Source organism: Hippocampus guttulatus, chromosome 12 (assembly GCF_054856545.1).
Source record: "Hippocampus guttulatus isolate MCC_2025c chromosome 12, RoL_Hgut_1.0, whole genome shotgun sequence".
NCBI lineage: Eukaryota > Metazoa > Chordata > Actinopteri > Syngnathiformes > Syngnathidae > Hippocampus > Hippocampus guttulatus.
This window is the reverse complement of record NC_141272.1, coordinates 13,912,688-13,934,675: the sequence shown is the minus strand read 5'-3', so window position 1 is coordinate 13,934,675 and position 21,988 is coordinate 13,912,688. Positions and strand designations below refer to the sequence as shown.

The 21,988-nt window shown below is 43.0% G+C and overlaps 1 long non-coding RNA gene across 1 annotated transcript; it reads left to right on the top strand.

Annotated features, from left to right (window-relative positions):
- The first annotated feature begins 1,619 nt into the window (after nucleotides 1–1,619).
- On the top strand, nucleotides 1,620–21,988 carry LOC147197497 (uncharacterized). Its single transcript, XR_015102430.1, has 3 exons — nucleotides 1,620–1,731; nucleotides 3,850–4,022; nucleotides 21,876–21,988. It is a non-coding gene; the product is annotated as an uncharacterized LOC147197497 (long non-coding RNA).

The window sequence follows — 21,988 nt, the reverse complement described above, 5'->3', positions numbered from 1 at the left end:
CAAGTGTCGTCTAGTTTCATGACGAATGAATGGTTTCAGTCCCTGTAGAGCAGGGGTGTCAAACTCATTTTTGTCACGGGCCACATTTTAGTTAGCGTTTCACTTGGAGGGCCGTTATGACTGAAACCATATAAAGAAGTCAAGAATAACTGGTGATTCAACTACTGTTTAAGTTGCTATAATGGCGGGTTTGGTAAAAAGTATATGCTTAGAATATATCTCTTATTCATTACATGCGAGAATTTAAAATTTTGGTTGATATTTTAGAAAGGATCATGGAAGTTGACATGTTTGAGCTGCTTTCACGGGCCACATAAAATGATGTGGCGGGCCAGATCTGGCCCCGGGCCTTGAGTTTGACATCTGTGCTGCAAAGTGAAAATAAATCTTTTACATTTGACACACCACCTGCCAAATGTGATATAATTAAAAAAAATGCAGAGTGTATATAATGAGGCTTAAAATCGTGAAAAACCAGCCGTTCTCTATTCTCTGTCCCCTCGGTGCACTGTAACCATGCCCCACTCAACTGTCACTCAAATACTACAACCAGAAAAGGATGCTACTTTTTCACAGCATCTTTCTTCCGCTTACCCAAAACAAAATGTTGGACTTGGTAGGGATTTTCCACAGTGGCGCAACGAGGCGTTCTAAATTGGCCACACCAGCCCGAAGCCCAAGTCCACACATTGCCTGTCACTACACTTTTTTTCCCCCTCTTCACTCTTCCACCTTCTGTCAACTGACAACATGGCACTCTCAAGCGGCCACGCCAACCAGAAGCCCCTGTTCACTCACTGTCAAGTCCGACATTTTTTTTTTTCAATCATCTTTGTCTGCGGCTTACAACGAGGTGCTCGAAAGCAGCCACACCAGCGAACTGTACGCACATCACAATCGAGCCGGATAACTGCTGATGCAAACAACGCTTAGGTTCTTATATGGGGACTGGGGTGACTCATGCCTGGGCCCAAGTGCATCACTGGGCCTCATTAGTTATGCCCCCCCCCAAAAAAAATTCTGGAAAACTTTTTGTCATTCAGCAGCATGGTCAATGGTTAGCACAGCCACCTCAAAGTGAGGTATCTCGCACTTTTGGAGGCGTCCTAAAAAAAAAAATCATTGCACTTCACATGACGATTAACTGTTGGTCACTCTCCAATGAAATCATGTATCTCCAGCAAAAGAGCACCAGTCATGCATTTTCGTCACCAAACAATTTCTGAGCCTAAATTGTCCATACGTAGGCAGCATACGTAGGTGGCCTCGCGGTTTTGAGGTTGTACGTTTCTTGAAATTGTCGCTCAGTCTGTGTGGAGTTTGTACGTTCTGGGGAAAGAACGTGGACTCACTTGTTGATCTGTAGGTAGAAATGTTGGTGGTTCATGCGCTTTAAACTTCACTCGAACTTGACCGGGGCAGCGCAGTAAGCGAGAGGCTGGCAGATCTGCTTCACCGTTCACAGGTTCCGAGATGGACTTTTTTGTATAATTCTGGCTTTATATCTAATACAGATGCACACCCACTGTCATTTTCTTTGTCATGTTGTCGTATAGATGGCAGTGGGCCAACGTTGTCTTTTGCTATGTTTTTCTAGAAGGGAGTTTGTCCCCATCCCTCCCCGGGCCTGGCAGCACCGTCTGGGCACTCGTCTCACCGCTTCACGTTGGCCTTGAACCTGACAGGATGTGGAGATCACTGCTCCAGTGTGTACTTCGATGATGTGTGCGGGTGCGTACGCATCCGTCTCCTGCCCCCCCCCCCCACTCCTTCTCCTTCTTTATTCTGATTTTGTGTCTTGGCTGACTTTTTTACCTCTCGAAGAATTTGGAAAGCCTGTGAGATTTTCTTCCCACCCTCCTTGACTTTGAGCATTGCTTTTGTCTCTCTCTCTCTCTCTCTCTCTCTGCTGATTCCTGCCTCGCTCCCTCTCAGGCCCATGTCTGCTGTGGCTCCTCGCTAATAGATTTCATATGTTGCTGCAGTTGACATCAGTCCTAAACTATTCTACATGTGATCCCAAGATATTTCCTCAGGAAATCTGTCAGATATTTATTGAAGGCTAATAAAACAAACTTGCATGTCCTTCTACCTTCTACCCTTCACCTCTCGCTATTTTCTGCGCCATTCGCAAGTTGATTCTATTATTAAGACTCCAGCTTTCTAACTGGGCCTTTTTTTTTTTTAAATGGAGACAATTTCCTTCCATTCATAAGAAGCCGGCTGGGTCAGACGACCACATAGGTTGGGTCTGTGGTCTGCTGGGGGTCTTCCCCTTCCTCTGTTTCTTTATTCTTTATCCCCCCCCCCCCCCCGCACCACCAATATACATCCCATTATCAATCTTTTAATACTTGTCTTGTTCACATGCGCTGCTTACTTGGCATTCCATGTGAGTGAATGTTCATTCATCACCAAACCGACAAATGACACTTGTCGATGAGTGCGGGGTTCCATGTTATGTGGTGCATGCAACAGACACGTCACCGATTTTGGGAAAATTCAGAATGGCTGAATAAATAGTTGCAAGGACTCTCACATGGTGGAGCGACCCCATCGCGTTTGGTCGGCCATGTTATGCACAGTAGGAGTTCAGACTTCATTTAAGAGAGCGTTTGTGTGCCTTAGTAAATGCTGCTGTTTTTGGTTTGGGACCAAGTTCAAATAGCTCAGGAGTTAATGTAGTCTATAAACTCGGATAATTCTGGTTTGTGCCTTTTTTTTCCGAGTTGGGAGGTGTTTATTTTTTTTCAAGTGGGCTACACACGGGGACTATTACAGTAGGGGCCTCGATTTGAGGAAATAGAATAATTTCACCAGATGCTTAAAAAAAATTTACATGAAAAAAACTCCATCATGTTATCTGTATCAGTGCTCTGGCATATTGCAATTGGGGCGTTGATGATTGAGCCTGATGAATTTGTGCCAAGCAACATGTGTTTACATAAGCAAAACAAGAAAAATAAAGACTCCACACAATTAATTCGGTTGTTGGCAATTGTGAAGTTATGCACTTAATCAGGATTATTGTTGGGTGGCTGTGTGATTAATAGCATTGTCTTTAGAACAGAAATAATAATTAAAAAACAAATAAAGCAGCTACCCCCACTCCTCCATCAAGGTTTGCAGTCCCTTTGTTTCATCGATTTTTTTTGTGTGTGCTCTTAATTACTCCATTTTGGTGCAACTCTAGTGTATATTGGACTGCAGTAAAATTATCGACCACTAGATGGCTATATGATTTTCCTGTATAGTTTGAGACAATATAAATTTGAAAGAAGTAGAATGAAAGCGCAAGTATGTATCCTAGTCATTGAATGGCATCAGATGTAATATTGCTTTTTACGCCTACAGAAAACAATGGTTATACTTCATTTTGTAATGTACATCTTTGGGCATGATTTTTGACGCTTATATGGTGAGACAAATTAAGTTTATTAGTTTGTTAGTTACTGTTAATGCAGTGATCGGTACACCGTGACTGTACAATATTTGTGTGTTATCTATCCATTACTCTTACTCTCCTTCTCTCTTAAATATGTTTGTATTATTTTATAAGTGTGTTTTAAACAATAAAATAAGTGCTGTAAATGCTCTAAAAAAAGTCTTTGAGAATATTTGAATCGGGTATTTCTACATTGCGGATTTCACTTATTATGGGGGTGGTCTGTCGAGATGGAGGGTGTACATAAGACACATTTTCCGGCAACCTAGTCTACCTAAGTGTTTGCTTTTTTCCACATAGAAATAACAATGGAGCTAATGATGTCTTACGTCAAGTTAATAACAAGTGATGTTGCACAAATATTTGTAATAAGGCTGTTTTCCTTCTACCTTTCCAATTTCCAGCTGCATGGTGCGTGTCAGCCTGTGATGGAGGCAAGCCTCCATCCTCCGCCATGCCGCTCCACCGCCCTCCGACGTGTCCCGCATGTAACCTCGGGATGACGGGCTTCCACATTCGGCGTGCCTGGAGCTGTCATTGTACGCCGCCGCCGCAACACGCTGCCTTATAAAGACAGGTATTCACACTTCACACAACGTGCTGCACAGTGTTAAAAAGTAGACAGGACGCCGCTGAAATGATGCAGTGAAAAGTCGCAGATTTGAAGACGCACCATGAAAGGGAAACGTTTCACGTCATGCTTTTTTTTTTTTTTTTTTTTTACATATCATTATTTTTACAAAGGAAAAGAAATGTATGTGACATCCATTATTCGGGATCCCCCCCCCCCCCCCCCCCCATATATTAGCTCCATTAGTGTTGTAGTGGTGTTTCTATACAAATTAAAAGCTACACTCACCATATTTGTTAAAACCATTAAAGCTCACATGCTAACAATGAGGCCACGGTCCTGCCTACCGAGAAAACAAACCGAAATAAATGGCGTAATGATTTGATGATTGTTTGCAAAATGTCACTCTAATTGAATGAACTCTGTTCTGTATGAACTCCAAAATGCATAGTGGTAAGCAAAGGCGTTCAGGTCGGAAGTTTCAAGCTAGTTCCAAGTTACTGTGGCAAAAATCAAGCAAGTTCGATTCAGCAAGTCACCCGTCTAGTCAGACAATTTTGCCGAGTCACAAAAAGTATTTTACGCACGTTAGCCGCTTTGCACGCAGTAGCTCACTTCATAATTCTCATTCTGAGCGGTCCCAACCCAATTTCTCGACTTTGTTGTCTTCTCAATGAAACGCATAACTAACGAACATACTGAACATCGTGTGTGTGTGTGTGTGTGTTCTGCACTTCCTGTTTGTCGTGTGCTCACCTGCTCCTGATTGTGCCTGCCTCACCTACCTTTCGTGATCCCTAATCGTCTCACGTACTTAACCTCGTGTCTCATTCTGTCTCATCACCAGTCAGTTTGTACCTTCTCACGTTCAGCATTCCCTGTTCTCACTTTGTCTTTACGGCCTGCATTTTTGGATACCTTCGCTGAACTGTATACCAAAGCCAAGCTGTTTGTTTAACAGTGTGTTTTTGGATCTGTCTTTGCCTTTGGATCTTATCTCACATCCTCTTCTTAACAGCGTAATGTTTGAGCAGCTAACGGTTAGCTTAGCTGTGAATTTAGCATAGCGTGCCCGCTTGCGTGAGTTTGATCGTGACACATGACGTGAGATGCCATAGTTGTGGTCACTTTGAGCTGCTAACGTTGTATGATGCTGTTAGCTTTTTCCCCAATTTTGTCAAAAGCATTGTCCTTCAAAACAAACGTGGCAAAAAGTGGCTTCTGCACTCCACACCACAGCATTCTGACGGGGTAGCAGGTTTAAGAGCACCGCATAAAGATAGCTTTTCTTTGATTATCCCTTTTTTAACAGACAAGACCTGGCTCAAGTCTTTCATACGTTTTTGCCATTCAAGTCCCAAGTTCTAAAATTGTCAACTTGAATCAGGTCGTGTCACTTGAGTCCCCCCATCTCTGGTTGTAAGAAGGAAAAGCAGTAAAATCTGAGCGGTCCCCGAAGAGGAGATAAGGACCATTCCTTTGTGGAACCATCATTTAAGAGTTGAAAGTCTGCATGTGATTTATCAGCATTAAGGTTTTTTTTTTTTTTTACTTTGGCTCTTTGTCACTGCCCAAAAGGGTTGTGATGGAAAACAAACACATCAGCGTTTGGCATCGTGAACCCTGATCATTGCACTCTCCTCCAACCCCCCCTTCACTGGCTCACTTTCATCCTTCTCCCAAAAGTACGCTCGTTATGTTCTTTCTGGGTCCCCCTGGCTCCAGTGCCCATAACTCACCCCCGAGCATCAACAGCACACTCTCGCTAACCTTTATAGCGCTGCCAGAAAAGAGAAAACGAATAGTTGCAAAACAAGAACATGACGATAGACGAGGCAAAGCGGGGCCCCCGTCACGCTCGGGCACTGGGAGAAGCCGCGGAACAGCTTGATGGATGCTCGTGGGCTCAAAGGGTGCCACGGAAGCGAGGGTGAAGGTTGCGAGGCGGTGAAGACGAGGACGAGTCAGAGAGAGCGCTGGCAGAAGAGACGATTGTCTGCATGGGTTTTTCCATTCGTGTCACCTCCGTAATGCGTACCATCCGCGGTGCCGCTATCAGCGAGAGTTCAGCAGCTCCCTGCTGCAATGGGGCTCTCGTTTTGTTTTGTTTTTGGGGGGGGGGGGGTTGTTTGTTTTTGTTTTTGCCTCCTCTTTGCTCTTGTGACCCGCTGGGACCTCAAATGCAACATTTTATTGAATGTTGAGCTTTTTGTTAGGATTTGGATTTGGAGGAAATTAAGTATGTAATCGTTCAGGTGCACTCAGGAGTGGTGCAATAAAGGTCCTGGATTTATTTTGGCCTTTTTCTTCAAATGAGTAATGACACTCTGCTGAGATTGGAGGTCTGTCGCTAGTAAGGATGCTGGAAAGAATATTAAAAATGAGAAATCACTCAAGATAGTGAACCCAGCTTCAAACTTCGATTGCCTTGTTTGGAAAAAGGCCCTCTGTCTGCCTTAGTTGTTTAGTTTGTCTCAAATGTTTCATATCGTTCCAAAATTACTGACCCCTCATGTAAATCAGGGTCATAATCATAGTTTTGGGATTTTCCTGATAGTTTTTATTTCAGTCTGACTTTCGTTTTTCAAATGCATCTCCTTTTGATTTGTATTTAGAGCGCATTTTTTTTAGTTTTCAATTAAAAATAAAAATATTTTGTCCTAGTTTAAGCTTTAGTTGTTTTACACACAGTATTTTTTGAGTATGATATAACAAAAAAAAAAGGTCGCAGTAAATAAAATCAGAATGATAAAATCCATCGAGGGGTAACAATGGTGCTACTTCAAGGATTATTTTCTGTACAATTCACTCTTAGTTTGGTGTAACTCTCGTTTATATTGGGTGTAATTTCACTGTCAACCAATAGATGGTGGCACACTAATTTAGTTTGAGCCGTTGTTCGCCTGAAAGACGCCGAATGAAAGTGGGGAGGATTTCGAAACAGCCTAGTTTTGGTTGAAAATGATTCAACATCCTTTTAAACCCGACATTAAATCGAAGGCTGATTTTATAATACACATCTTTGGACATGATTATTGATGTAAATTGTGAGGTAAGACAACATTTTTGCTCGTTTGTCAAAAACGAGTTTTGTTGACTGCAAACTCAGAGAGCTCGGTACAGTACGATGCAATATTTTTGTCATCCATTGCTCTTGCGCTCTCTCTCAATTTATTATGTCTTTAAATACTTTTTTGTGTCATTTTAAAAGCGTGCTTAAAGATCGCAAATGTCGTTAATAACGACTCTTTTACAGAGGGCATTCGATATCGCGGATTTTCAATTAATTGCGGGGGTTGCCTGGAAGGTAACATCTGCGAAGGAGGGCGGATTACTGCTTGTACGTTCCACCACCGCTGGGAGTAAGACAAAGTATCTGGAGAAAGCCCAAGCAAACTCGGGGAGAACACGGAAAAGCCACACGCAGGAAAGAATTTGAACCTCCAACCTCAAAACCGTGAGGCAGACATGCTAACCGCTAGCCTTCGCGCACAGCTCGTGTCTGCTATATTTATCCACTTCAGGGGTATGTTCCCCACCCGGAGGCGTTGCACGGTGATCACAGTCATCACTGCTGGCAACGTCTCCTCCAGAGTGCAAGTATACTATGCGGCTCAGCATTGCCCCGAAAATGTTCAACAACTACGGGCTTGACCTAAATGCTAAATAGGGTGTTTTTATAGAGCGCTCATTGTCTGTCAGCCACTTAGGATACCAAAATTATGGCCTGCTTTTGAGCAAAATGCGAGTGAAATGAAGTGTGCGCTCGCAGCTCAGTTCTGGCTGCGGTTCCGTCCGACCGTCACTGCGCATCGCCGGCGTCTCTGGGTGACTCAGGGCCCGCATAACAAAGGGAGTGTTTGGAGAGCGGCTAATGCGCAGTATTGTTGTAAATGAGTGTGACTGAGAGGTTAGATACCATATGGCAATGAAGTCATCTGGCCTGGCCCTTCTCTGGAAGCCCCACCCGGGTCCGGGGGCCAGAGATGCGGGCGGCTGAGCGAGCAGAGCAAACACTTTTTTATCGATTATGATAAGCACCGTTTTAAATCAACCCCCCTCACTTCCCCCCTCCCCCCGCTTCCCCTCGGCTCCGCTCTCCTCATTTATTCCGGCCCACTCCGGGGTATTCTCTTTTCTTGGCAGAACAGTCCGGCAAGCCACCTGCAAAAACCAAAGCCTACCCCACTTCCCTCCCACCATCTCTTCATCGTGCACACATGGATGCACAATGCAACGCTTGCTATCAATCAGACAGACGGACGTTGCAACATGTGTGTGTGTGCGTTTGTGTGTGCGTGTGCATGTGCGTGCACGCACTTGTGGACATTCTCACATGCAATATTCTTAGAACTACCTTCCAAGGAGTGTATTTTTTTTATATGGTACTGTCTGGTACTTTTCCCTCTTAAATAATTCCCCAAATTCAAGTTGTGACTGCACCACAGTCAAAACAAAAGGGAAATCCAAGTTTGTTTTTTGACTTTTAAAATAACGGCTGATGAATACAAGTCTTTTTGATTTGTTTGGAAACATTTTTTTTTTCCCCATCGACAATGATGAGGGGGCCGCATGATGGAGTAGCGGTGAGACAGAGATAGATTCCATTGAGAGTTTCTTTATTCATGCTGTGTGAGGGAAAATGGAGTGTCAAGGCAGTGAATCGATCCCAACTGAACTGTCCTGGTTGTCTGACAAGAGTACCGAGAGTTCATTGAACAAGGCCTGCTTATTGCCCACTTCACTGGTTTGTGATCATGGCGGCCATCTTGACATCATCCGACCATGGAGATCTTCTTGTGCTTCCCTATAAACATTAATTTGTCTCATTGGTTTGTCCATCAACCATGTCAAGGACTGCGCCTCTTGTGCGAGAATGAGAAGAGCCACTTTGATTGGCCACTTATGAAGTCGACTGTGTTCAAAATACCAAAACTTGGTCTTGCGCGATTTCCCACCAAATGTTGATTTCAGCAAGGCATCCCTGTTCTTGCCAAAACATACGCCTGATAAATAACAGACCTCAAGCTATAATTGTAGACTAATTATTGCAGCACAGAAGTCGATGCGTCGACTAGTCAACTTCTATTCCGAGTTCTAAGTAACGTGACGGTGTGACTCTCTATTCCTGCACATCATGTTCCATGTCAAATTATTGACATTAGTTTTGCTCTCCAGTCAGACGTATTCCAACATGTTGTCATCCCGAAGTGTCGCGGCATGAGGCCCCCCCCCCCCGCACCCCCAGTGATGAATGTGCACAGTGAGCTTGTGCTGGTGAGACGAACGCTCGCCGCGCTCCACGCTTTGACATGTTTAAATTCAACCTCGTCGTCTGTCATCAGGGCCTGCGTCTGCTACCTGATGCGGCAAAAGAGGCTCGGCCGACGGGAGTTAGAAGACGAAGCCTTCCTTCGGTCGGCCTTTTGTCTTAGTAGCGGGTTGACGCTGCGCTGTTTGACTGATTATAAACCAAGTAGTCACTGGCCAGTCTCAGCGCTGTCTTTAACTACTGGGGACAGACAGCAGGCTTTAGTGGATGAGCCCGTTGTAGCTCATCCTGGCTGACTCCAGGACGTGTTTACATAGCGTTCATTTAGTCCCTCTTGGTTCGTGTCAAGTGTGTGTCATGCGAACGCAGGTATGGCAGCGCAGTCATCAAGCGGAGGAGTTTACAAAGCCTCCAAGAGGTGTTTGTGTCATCTGAGCAGATGGTGCTTGACTCTGTGCCAGACTGTCTGACTGTATTTTTCACAAGAGCGTACCTCCCAGCATCAGTGTTGCTACCGGGGCCTTTAATGCAGGAAATTATTCATTTATGCATGTTAGATTTGGCCTGTTTGGCGAATATGACTTGATAGGCGACTTGAGCCAGGCCAAGTCGCTGTGATCCGGGTCATGGCACCAATTGTAAAGTTCTGTGCGAACCCCTCACCCGGTCCTTTTCACCACTATCCATGCCCACTACATTAAATTAATTGTAGAGCTATAGTGTGAAATCATTTTTCACCCTTTCAGTTTTCCTGTTTTTTTTGGAGTAAATTTTGGAATAAAACTAGACGCAGTGATGCACTTGTGCCCCCTGGCATGAGTCAAAAACCTCGATTTACCTGACCCTGGATTCAAAAGACAAAAACTAGTGTCCATTCCACTCAAGATGTCCCTTTATGCAGTGACTTTCAGACTTTCAAAGTCTTGTTCCATCCAGAATAGGCTTCAGTTTGCAGCAATCCATGGCATCAACAAACAGAGGCTTGTCACATGTCGATGGGTTGCACGGCTCTCTTGTCACCGATAAACAGACTGAGAGTAGACTCGAGCAGACTAAAAATTGAGTCGATGGGGGCGGCGATCTCAGCAGGGGTGACCGTCCCAGAAGTTTACAGCATCTATCGACAGGAATTTACCTCCCTCAGTAAACTGGTGTTCATTGTACTGTAGATTTCCTGGTACAGTATATTTGTGCCAGGATTACCCCCCCCCCCCCACCCCCCAAAATAAACAGTAATTTCACCAAAGACACCTGTCTGATTTCTACTCTTTGTTGCGGATCCTGCATGACTTTTTTCACTTATGTAAACTTTTTTATCATTCGTTTCCTTCAACTGTCTATGAAAATGCATGGTCCAAAAATTTGTCTACCGCAGACCATCCTTCCCATGAAACCGAGGTGTGTGTGGCCCAAGGTTTCATTCATTCATGGATAATCCTGGGAATCATCACTTTTGCTCTCCATTTTGGAATTCTTCTTGTGTGTGCGTGTGCGTGTGTGTGTGTGTGTGTGTAGCGCCATGTTTTAAGGATGGATCAGTGATTGTGTTTTAAGCTGTTATAGAAACTACCCCCCCCCCCCCCCCCTGCTCGCTCTGTGAACTGGAGCAGTTTTGCGTTTGGCGACCGCAGCCAAAACCACATGAGACCAGCAGCCGTGACGCAAGACGCACGCCGGCGAGATGCCTGGGAAAAAAAAGTGTGTCACCAAGAGTGCAGCCGAGTCCACTTCCTCCTCATGTCTGTTATGAGACCTGAAGACATTTAAGTGAAATTGTCACAGCTCTTTTTAATGCATAAGCCATTTTAAATTACTTGATCCATGGCTGGATTTTCTGCTTTTGATATTGTCGCTCTATTTCTTTTTTTCTCTCTTATACACAGTGGGCGATAAATTTGCATGTTTTTAACATGATGGTTTTAGACCCTTTGATATTTTTCATCATGAAGACTTCTGTATGGAAACTAGAGGCTGATCCTTTATAGCAGGGGTGTCAAACTCATTTTTTGTCGCGGGCCACATTATAGTTCCCGGTTCCCTTGGAGGGCCGTTATGACTGTGAAACCATATAAGGAAGTCAAGAATAATGGTCTATTCAACTGTAGTTTAAGTTACTGTAATGAGGGTTTTGGTAACAAGAAAACTTACAATAGCTCTCTTGCATATTACATATGAGAATTTGAAATTTTGGTTAAAATTTTAGCAAGCATCAGAGAAGTCAACATATTTAATTTGCTTTCGCTGGCCACATCATTTGATGACCTGTGCTTTATAGTGCATTTCGTACATTTTATTTGGCTGTTGTGATTTTAAATCCGCTAGCAAGGTTTGAATGTAGCCTCACCTCAGTAATTAACAGCTCCGCCACACCCTGACATGCAAATGACGTGCGTAGTTGTGACAAATACTACAATACATATTTATTTCGATAATGCTTTCACAACAGCTTCAGCTGGAACAAAGCGCTTTACAGAGCACTTTACCTAAAATAACAAAATAATACAACACAACACATAAGAGACAGTCATTCAATCTCAAACACTTTTCCTGCATACGCATTGTCATTTGAAGCAGTTATAGATGAAAGAGGAGAGAATCGAAATGTGCTTTCACCAGTGGATCAGAGACGTCATGCTGAAAATGTGCACACGTCTGCTACAAGCTAAGTTTCGTTTGTTTATGATTTGTTTATTGAACATAAAACATATACAGTAATAATTTGACAGAAAGTAAGGTAAGTAAAATAGTAAAAAGGAAAGGAAAATCAGTCATCATTCAACACAATTATTATGTTCAAGGGAGTAGGAAGAAGGAAAAACTTATCTAGTCCTACCCTGTGTTATGTGTTTATATATAAATAGATCATTTTTATATCAATCAGAAAAGAAAGAAAGTAAGAAGAAAGAAGTCTCCATTAAGGCTCATGCTTTACCCTTAACCGTGACATTTAAGTTTGAAAGCAAACGAGAAACTTTCGCGTCCATTGGTGAAAAAAAGAGATTGGCTCACATCTCCTGTCCCTTGTAAATCCACTTCAATTCCAAGCCACGACTCCCAGTTCCACATATGCATCTGCGCTACGCGCTGACGCTCCTTTCTTCTCATCGTTGGCTCCACAAGCCATCCATCCATCCAGCCGCAGACTGGACTCCGACGGCACCAACACTTCCCCTGAACAAAAAAAACAAAAAAAACAAATAAATAGTCACAGATAACACTGCCCAGATTGAACAAAATAGCGAAACGAGCAAAAGTCAGATAGCATTAGCACTGTGAACAAGCTGACGTTAGCCACGGCTGCTATGTTCATAGTAAGACACAGTTTAGTGAATTCAGCTTGAGCCTGAATGGGGGTTTCTGTGACACTTCATCCACGACGGACTGGCAAACTGCAGTGGGCAGCTCAGGCATGTATGATGTGTAATGGAGGGTTGCACCACCACCAAGCAGCCCAGGGAAGGAAGCAATCAATTCAGACTTGACTGCCAGATGACCACAGGATCGTAACAGTTGTAAAATCTGGTCACTTAAGTGCCGTTGTTGTGCTTGTCAAGTTCTTGTTTGTACAGTTTGTTGGGTGCACTCATTCCATTCCGCTTGCCTTTTTCAAAAGGAGTGGTTACAAAAAGAATTTTTGTTCAGGTGATGGGAGATGTGTGGAGGCCTTGCAGTCATGCTGAGGTTATTCCAAGGGAGTATCGCTATGGATGTGTGGGACATAACTTTCACCTCGAGGTGCTGCATTATGCAACATTTGCGTGAGTCACAATGACAAACCCTGCATGAAGCATACTGGGATTTATTTGCTTATAACACTTTACGAGGAACTATTATTCAGTCATTTGCTTATTTAATAGTTAATTGGATTGCTTTTACTGGGTAAAGACCAATCAAATGTTGAATGTATTTCTTAATTGATCAATTCATACTGTAGCCCTTAATTGGGCAAGTGATGACGTCTTTGTATATATTAATTGGTTTATTTCATCATACCGTTGCCCTTTACTGGGCAATGAGTTTATAAACTAAAAAAAGTCACTATTATATATTATATGGTATGTATTCATTTATTTATTTATACTGTAGCTCTTTATTGGGCAAATGAACTATTTTATTTATTTTTTATTGTTCTTTCAGAAAACTTTTATTGGGAAAAAAAAATTATTTGTTAATTTATAAAGCCCTTTAATTTGACAACCAATAATTGTATGTTTTCTTGTATTTATTGATAAAATAATCCTATGTTGTTGTTTTTTTAATTTTGTGATATTTTGCTTTTATTCATTTGTCATATTAATTGTAGGGTTTTGAGGGGGGCGTTGTTGTTGGGTTTTTATTTATTTATTATTATTATTTTTTTTTTACCCTGATCAAATATAAAGACAGCCAACGTGGCATTCAGTTGTATCTCTCGATGCTGTTCCATTCCAGTCCTTTAGATGGGGTAATTGTGAATTACAAAGTGGGTACCAATCAAGCTGGTTTTGTTCACCACAGCGCTACCTGCTGGAATTTGTCACTTGCCAGCAACCCGATTGGAACTGTTAACTCACAAAAGTGACACATTCTTTCTTCCATTTGCAGTTTCATTCAGATGTGCACAAAAGTTTTAGGAGTTATTTGTTTGGGCTTGTGTGGCACACCCTATAAAGCTGCGTCGAAATATATGTTTTTGCCCGCGTGCGTGCGAAATGAAGTTGAGTAAACTCTCAAGAGTTTCATAGTTCATGTTGTGTCGAAAGCACTCACAGGGTCTGCCAACCCATATGCAAAACTCAAATACAGATAGAGTGAGAGGTACCGACAAGCGGATGAGGTGTTTCACCTTAAATCCAAACGATGAAGTCATGAAAAGCTTGCTATGAGGGCTGGCTGGTTTAAAAAAATCTTAATAATAATAAATAAGCCTATTTCACAGCTTTGTTGAAGAAAAAAACACCCCAATACATCAATAATAAACATATAAGACAAAAAGACATTCAACTGATATTTTAGATAGTTTAAACCCTGTGTCGTTATTGTACACCATGCATTTCATATTTAAGTGTTTAAGCGGGCAAACTTGTCTATTGTTGTGACTGTGAGTGTGAATGGTTTCTCTCTATGTTCCATGTGATTGACAGACGACCATTCTCGAATGTACCAGTTATTGGGAGTGTCAGGCTCTGCTGGTGCTCACAGCTGCTCCACGCTGGTGTTCCTGAAAGAGTTTTTACCCGCAGTAAGCACAGCGGCGCTGGTCCACTTACGCTCTCCTCCTCTTAGCTGCCCCTCGTCGTTTGCAGCTGGATTCCTTTGAAAATGTGATGAAGTCCGTGGCCTGATTCTATCACAGCATTTGGATTCCATTTGGGTAGCGATCGGCTCTCAGAAGTCAGTGTAGCTTAATTGGCCTCACAGGCCACATTAGATTCCGTACTACAAATACAGAAAACCTTTGCCACTTTGCCAAATTTTCTGGAGCACATACAGAAACTTAAAGCATTTCCTTAAAAACGCACCTATTCGTGCCTATCCTTGTATTTTTGGGCTCCTTCTGTAAGGCGCCGCACAAACGCCCTGTTCCTTCGAAGGTGAATAGTAGCTAGTAGTTAGCGCTAGCCACAGGCTAAAGATTCCAGTGGGGGTGCCACAGGCAGGCAAGGCTCATTATGGGTTATAATCTTCTCAAAGAAAGGTCCAGATTGTTATTGGCAGTGGTGGTGTGTTACTAGCTAATCTTCTAGTAGTGGCAAGCTGCTCAACGGAAGATACAGTAAGTGCTCAACTGAGGATAAAGAATACTTTGTGATGTATGAATAAAAACAATTAAAAAAAGGTGATTGCCTATCACAGACTCAAAAATGTAATAAAATAACTAAGTACTAATTGATACTTTTATGTTTTGTGAAGCAGTGACTTGCACGCAAATGCCGAGTACTCCTTAAAGTGACCGAGTTGTGCAGCGCTGACCACAATGCAAGGATGTGATGTATATTTGTGGGCCCCTTTCAGGTGACTCTAGTGGGAACAACGCGCCCCCATGTGTCAGTGGGAGGCCACGTGTGTCTGAGGAGAGGCGTGCCAGTGTGTTGGTCCTCATGGAATGTTTCTCTTTGCTCACTGTGAGGGGTTTCATGTTCAAAGGAAATTCCGCAGAAAACCAGCGTGAAGTGTAGTGTGTGTGTGTGTGTGTGTGTGTGTGTGTGTTGGTATGATTGCCTGGAAATTGAGGAATTGTGTGTCGACACAAAAGGGAACCAAATGTCCCAATCAGGAGAGAGCCAATGCAATGCCAAAAATGACATTTGAGCATCTTGTGTCAGATGTGCTTTAAAATAAATCGAGAGCTTGTTTTGGCATTGGCATGAAATCACAAAACGTTTGAAGAATGGTAAGCAAAATCATAATCCAAAAGGGATAGAGTTCTTGCTGTGGTAAAGAGACTCAACAGCCCCTTGAAACTGGTGTGCTGGGCAAGTGCAAATTAGGTTAACGGCTATTGTTATCTTAGCATTAGCATCAAGAACAGGTTATGGAATGCTAATATTAGTTTGGGCATGTAGTATGAATATCATAGTTACAATTTAAAAAAAATAAAGTCCTGGCTTTGTTAAAGCAAATAAACAGTTCCCTGATACTGTTACAGTAGTCTGTGCTAATTAGGGTACCTGTAAATGTTAGCTGCGGCCCGGTAGTCCAGTGGTTAGCACGTCGGCTTCACAGTGCAGAGGTACCGGGTTCGATTCCAGCTCCGGCCTCCCTGTGTGGAGTTTGCATGTTCTCCCCGGGCCTGCGTGGGTTTTCTCCGGGTGCTCCGGTTTCCTCCCACATTCCAAAAACATGCATGGCAGGTTGATTGGACGCTCTAAATTGTCCATAGGTGTGAGTGTGGGCGTGGATGGTTGTTCGTCTCTGTGTGCCCTGCGATTGGCTGGCAACTGATTCAGGGTGTCCCCCGCCCACTGCCCGAAGACGGCTGGGATAGGCTCCAGCACCCCCCGCGACCCTAGTGAGGATCAAGCGGTTCGGAAAATGGATGGAATAAATGTTAGCTTTGCGTTAGCTTTAAAACCACAAGACAAAGCTCCTATTGTTTTGATTGAGAGGCATAGTCAAGAATGTAATAATATTAGTTTAAAATAAATAGAGTTCTTCTTTTGGTGAAATTAAAAGCACAATCTCTTAAAACGTCTACCGTTAGTAGGTATAAATTATTCGCTTTGCACTGGAATTAACAACAAGCTATGAAAAGCTAATATGGAGGATCCCCGTAAGCAAAATAAAATTTATCCCACATGAGCAGAATTGACAAAAAGATAACTTCAGTTGGTTCAAATTGGGGTGATTGCGATTGTTAAATTTGCGTTACTTTTAAGAACATTCCAAATGGTAATATTATTTCGAGATTCAAAAAAGATTTGAATATCAGAAAAACGACTGGGAAAAAGTTAAGACTAAATATTGTCAGCTTAGCTTATCTAACCATTAGCATTAAAATGCCATGTTGCCACTAATCGGTCTTGTTTTCGTAGAGCAGCATTGTAGGGTGATATTATGAGCACATTTGGGCAATATTTTGACTAGTAGAGTTAATACAGAAACCAAAAAAAATGTTGAGGGCATGAATTCTAAAGTATTATCATTTCTTGGGAAAGTTTCTTTGTTCATTTAAATTAAGCACAACCGACCTTATTGTGTTTGTTGCAAAAGAAATGCCACTATGACGCCACCTTCACAAACTATTAACATTGTTTTTTTATCACTTTGTGTTTCACTTTGACTCATCTTTTCCCCCCCAAAAATGTTCCACTGTATTCAAACCTAGTGTTGTTGTCCATCTATGCGTGTATTTTGGTATGAGTGGTACAGATCGAGATAAGCAGCGGCCAAAACGGCCTCGGGAGTCCTCCGTCACGGACGTCTTGCAGGCAGGCGGGAGGAAATGTTTCCAGAGAGGCCTCAGAGAGTCAGCTGTGTATATATTCAGTGGGGATCTGAAAGTGGCCGTGTACCCGTCCTCCCTCGCCTCCCACCATCCTCCTCTCCTCCGCTCCACTGTGAGCGTCTCAGGGCAGATTTCTCCCACAGTTGGGAGTGCTGGCTTGTGTGGCGGCCTGTTTATACTGGAGCGTGGACTTCCTAGTGGCAGCCTGCACCTATCTAAACATCCCCCCGGCCGCTGCTCTGTGTTCCCGGCCTCACACTGCACCTCCCCCCTTCCCCTCACTCCCCGCCTTTCCTCCCCTCCACAGCCTCCATGTTCGCTCTCACACCCTTTTAGCGTTTCACCCCTCTTCCTCTTTTTGCCATCTCCCGTTGTCTTCTGCTGGCATTTCTGTTTCATGTCACTTTGTGTCAGTCGTCCGTCCCTTTAACGGCGTTTGTCAAAACTGACTTTCTTGCCATGGTGCTGTTTCTCAGGGCTGGGGCCAGAAAGTTTTCAGTGCGGTGTCCAGAGTGACACAATAACTCATTAAGAGGTGGTGATAAGATTTTGTGCGTGCACGCATGCACATGTACGTAGCCCCACAAGTCAAATCAACAGGTCAGACTTAGCTACACAGTGAACATGTTAGAGAAGTCATTGTTTACCATACTATCCACAGTATGAGTTTCATGAAATAAAATGCACGCATTTGCCATTTTTGCCCAATATCACCCCCATCTGCTTTTATACAAGAAACAACATCGGGTTGGAGATATTTTGTTTTAGTTACAGCTGCTTCCTCGTCCGTCTGTGAAGGCCCCTCTTTGCTTGGCTATGTTTTGTTTATGGTGCAGTCAAAATGACTTGAATGACATTGGCTTCCTCCGCACACATGAAGATTTTCGCTCGTAAATATTGAACAAGTTCATGATTTAAGATTCTCGGCCCGTCTCGTTTATGGACCCGAATATCAGGACAAATCCACTCTTAACACACCTCACACATAAGAATAACCTTATAGGACAATCTTATGAAATTGTCCGGCATTTGATGTCAAAATCTGGGACAAAAACAGCCTGATTGTCTTTGTGTGTACCCGACCTAAGAAGCACAATGAAACAGACCTTTTAAGTCTCTTAAATTCTGCTTTTTACTTAGATTCCTGCTTATGATATGAGTGTGTTGGTCAAGGTGTGTACCGTATTGGCCCGAATATAAGACGGCCCTGATTATAAGATGACCCCCTCTTTTTCAAGAAATTTGAAAAAACAATATATTTGAGAGAAAAAACATGTTATTTTGCCTCATTCAAATCTTAATATCTGAACATTTAAATATGTAAACTAAAGTGCAATCACATTCGTAAATGAATGGCTTCTGGTTTTTGAAATGTAACTTATGTCTATATGTATTTTCACGACCATTCGGCGCACCGTATGGTTGGGCGCAGTCTCATTAATGGGTCCTATTTCTGTATTTGACACATAGACAAAACGCACTGTATTATTGGGCGCAGTTTTACAGTGGTAAAACATACGCCAGCTTAAACATACGGCATGCATGCGCGCACGCTAAAAACACGTTAGCTTGTAGCATACGGTAGCATGCCAAGACATACAGATACAAGCTAAAAACACGTTTTTAAAAAGGCAACGGAAGCAAAACTGAATTCCGTTGTATTTTATTTAGCCATCGTACAATGTACTCACGTTTTTCGATCAATCATCACCCAGAAATCCATCAAAGTCCTCATCCTCTGTATCAGAATTGAACAATTGTGCAAGTACCGGTAATCCATCAAAAACGCCGTGTTCCCTCTCGTTGTCAGAGTCACTCTCATTGCCATGTGGCTCCACAGAAATGATGCCGGCTTTGCCAAAAACTCGAACAACAGTGCAAGCAGACACGTTCGTCCAAGCAGCCACAATCCATTCGCAAATTGTGGCGTAACTCGCCCAGCGCTGCCTCTCACTCTTTGTAAAGTTGTGTTTGCCATCGATCATCCATTGGTCCCATGCCGCTCGCAACTTTACTTTGAACGCCCGGTCGCAACTTTGCTTTGAACGCCCGATTGATGCCGATGTCCAGCGGTTGGAGTTCTTTAGTCAAGCCTCCGGGAATAACGGCAAGCTCAGAGTTCATTTGCTTGACTTGGTTTTTCATCGCTGCTGTGAGATGGGCACGCATGCCAAAAGCATAACCAATGGCTTGAAGTTTGAACTGAGCTTCGTAGGCGTGTCTCTTTGTAGAATTTATTTTCGGGGGTTCTTAGAAACCAAAACCGAAGTTGTTTTGCAACAATGCACATAGCCACACTCTATACAGGTGTTGGTACCTGCTTGGTGCGTCCCTTTAGCGTCCACTTACACGCCCACCCTTCACTCAATGGCTTCTTCGCCGCATGCCTGTCCTCACTCACGTCTGCTTTCTCTCTCTCTCTCTCTCTCTCTCTCTCTCTCTCTCTCTCTCTCTCTCTCTCTCTCTCTCTCTCTCTCCATATATGTATATATACACACCCACCCTTCACTGATTGGCCGACTTCTTTGCCGCATGCCTGTCCACAGTCACTTCCGCCTTTTCTCTATATAAGCAGCGTGTCGGCTGTCAGTCAGGTTTTGGAACTCAGCGCATACACAAGACGCTCCGCATCATAAGGCGTCCTGTCCATTTTGGAGAAAATTTGAGACTTTTAATGGCGCCTTATAGTCGTGAAAATACGGTACATCATAACTTCTCCTCAGCTGCCGATCTTCGACCCACTTTTCTCCAGATTGTCGCTACTTTTCTCCATTTTCTGTTATCTCTTCAATTATTTTCTTCTCTTTTCTTTCTTACTGCTATTTTTTATTTTTCTTCTGAGTGCTACCGCTATTTTTATTTTTATTCTTCGTGACAGGGGTTCACTTTGGCCACTTTGGAGTCAAGTTCAGCATTCGCTTCAATGATATCTGGCGCCATCTAGCGTCGTGAATGGGTATAATGTCTAGACCCCGAATATAAGACGACCCCCACGTTTTCAGTCTTATTGCAATGCAAAAAACACCGTCTTATATTCGGGCCAATACGGGTATTTTATTTCATGAAGTCCTAACTGTGGATGGTATGGTAAACAATGACTTCTCGGCCATGTTCACTGTGTAGCCAAGGCTGACCTGATGATCGGAGTTGTGTGGCTATATGCGTAATGTGTGCGGGCACATACAGGGTTGATACTCATTATATGTGTTGTAAATATTGTGAGGATTGTTTGATCATCTGCGTTCAGAGCAGTGGTCTTAACACGTTTTAGATGGATGGTCAAGTTGAATGTACGGAGGTGTATGGTATCTACGACACCACGTTGAATGCGATTGTGTGAAAACTGCGGAAAGGAGGAACTAATTAAATTCCTCAAAATCTTCTCTTGGATGTTGGGTTGTCCGGAGAATGGCCACCACGTAGCTCCGCCCCTGTGTAAGTGGATAGTGAGAAACCAGCACCAGGGAGTGACGGTTGAACACCTGACACTCACTTCTCCAACCCTGGTGTGTTGAAAGCAGTTGTCGTTATCAGACCAGTATTTCAGACGCTTTTGCTGATGACATCTAATTATCTGATTGTTAGATGCTATGTCACTGTGTGAAAGCGCACACAGATGTGGTCATATATAAATTCCATGTCTTCAGTTACAATTACACATGATTCAATTTTGGGATATCTTCGTGATTGTGGTTTGCATTTTCTTTTTAGTGTATATTTTAAATTGAATACAGAGCCCTGATTCAATTGCAAAATGGATGTGTATGAATAAACTTGTCGTCTATTGTCTTGTATGCAAGTTCTATAATTCCCCCCCCCCCCCCTTTGTTTTCTATTCAAACACCCTACTGGATAGGACTGACATTAGCCGTTTTTTTTCCTTTGGGCAATGAGAACACTGCACACTGCCGAGCAACACAATCAGCAAATTAAACACAATCAACATTGCTGCAGCTGTGGGCTTTGTTTTGGGTAAAATTTTGATCATAAATTACCATTGAACTTATGATGCAACATTGCTATTGGAAAGCCCCCCCCCCCCACACACACATGTTCCTTTGTTATGTTGTAATTGGCTGCTGAGCAAGCTGTTTTAAGAAAACATAACAAACATCAACAAAAAATTCAGTCTTCATCGTGTTTTGTTTTATTTCCAGAATTGCAATTTTCCAAGTTGTCACCACATAAATCAAATGTAAATTCATGTTCATAACTTTTCTGTGAGAAAGAAGTGTTCATAGAATTTAATACAATACACGTTTCACAAAAACTACTTGACAGATTTGGTTCGGATCCCAAACGAATGGGAGAGGAACGACAATTAGCGCGGCCTTAAAAAAAGTGTCCCCCCGCAAGTACCCCCTGATTTGATGCATGCATGTGTCAGTTTCACACTGGTGCAATGAAACCCGTTGACTGTCTTGATAGATGAGGTATGAATGTCCAGTAAGTGATTGGTGAGTGGTATCCTCCCGGATGGACTTGCACATTTCCCACCCAAATTTAATTTTGGCGCTTGCAATTGCAAATGAGCACCTGCGATAGGTCCAAAGAAAATGTGTTTTCAACACATGCTGATGTCAACCTCAAGGGAGTATGAAGTATGATGGCAATCAGTCAAATGGTTTATGGAGAAGTGTGCTTCATATTTCCTATTCAGGTCACATTTCAGTCAAAGCCGAGGAGCAGCTGACCTCAGCTGTCCCATGAGCCGCACCCTGTGAGCCGTTGGAACTGCTGACGAGGATGACATCATCATGGCGATACCACTCA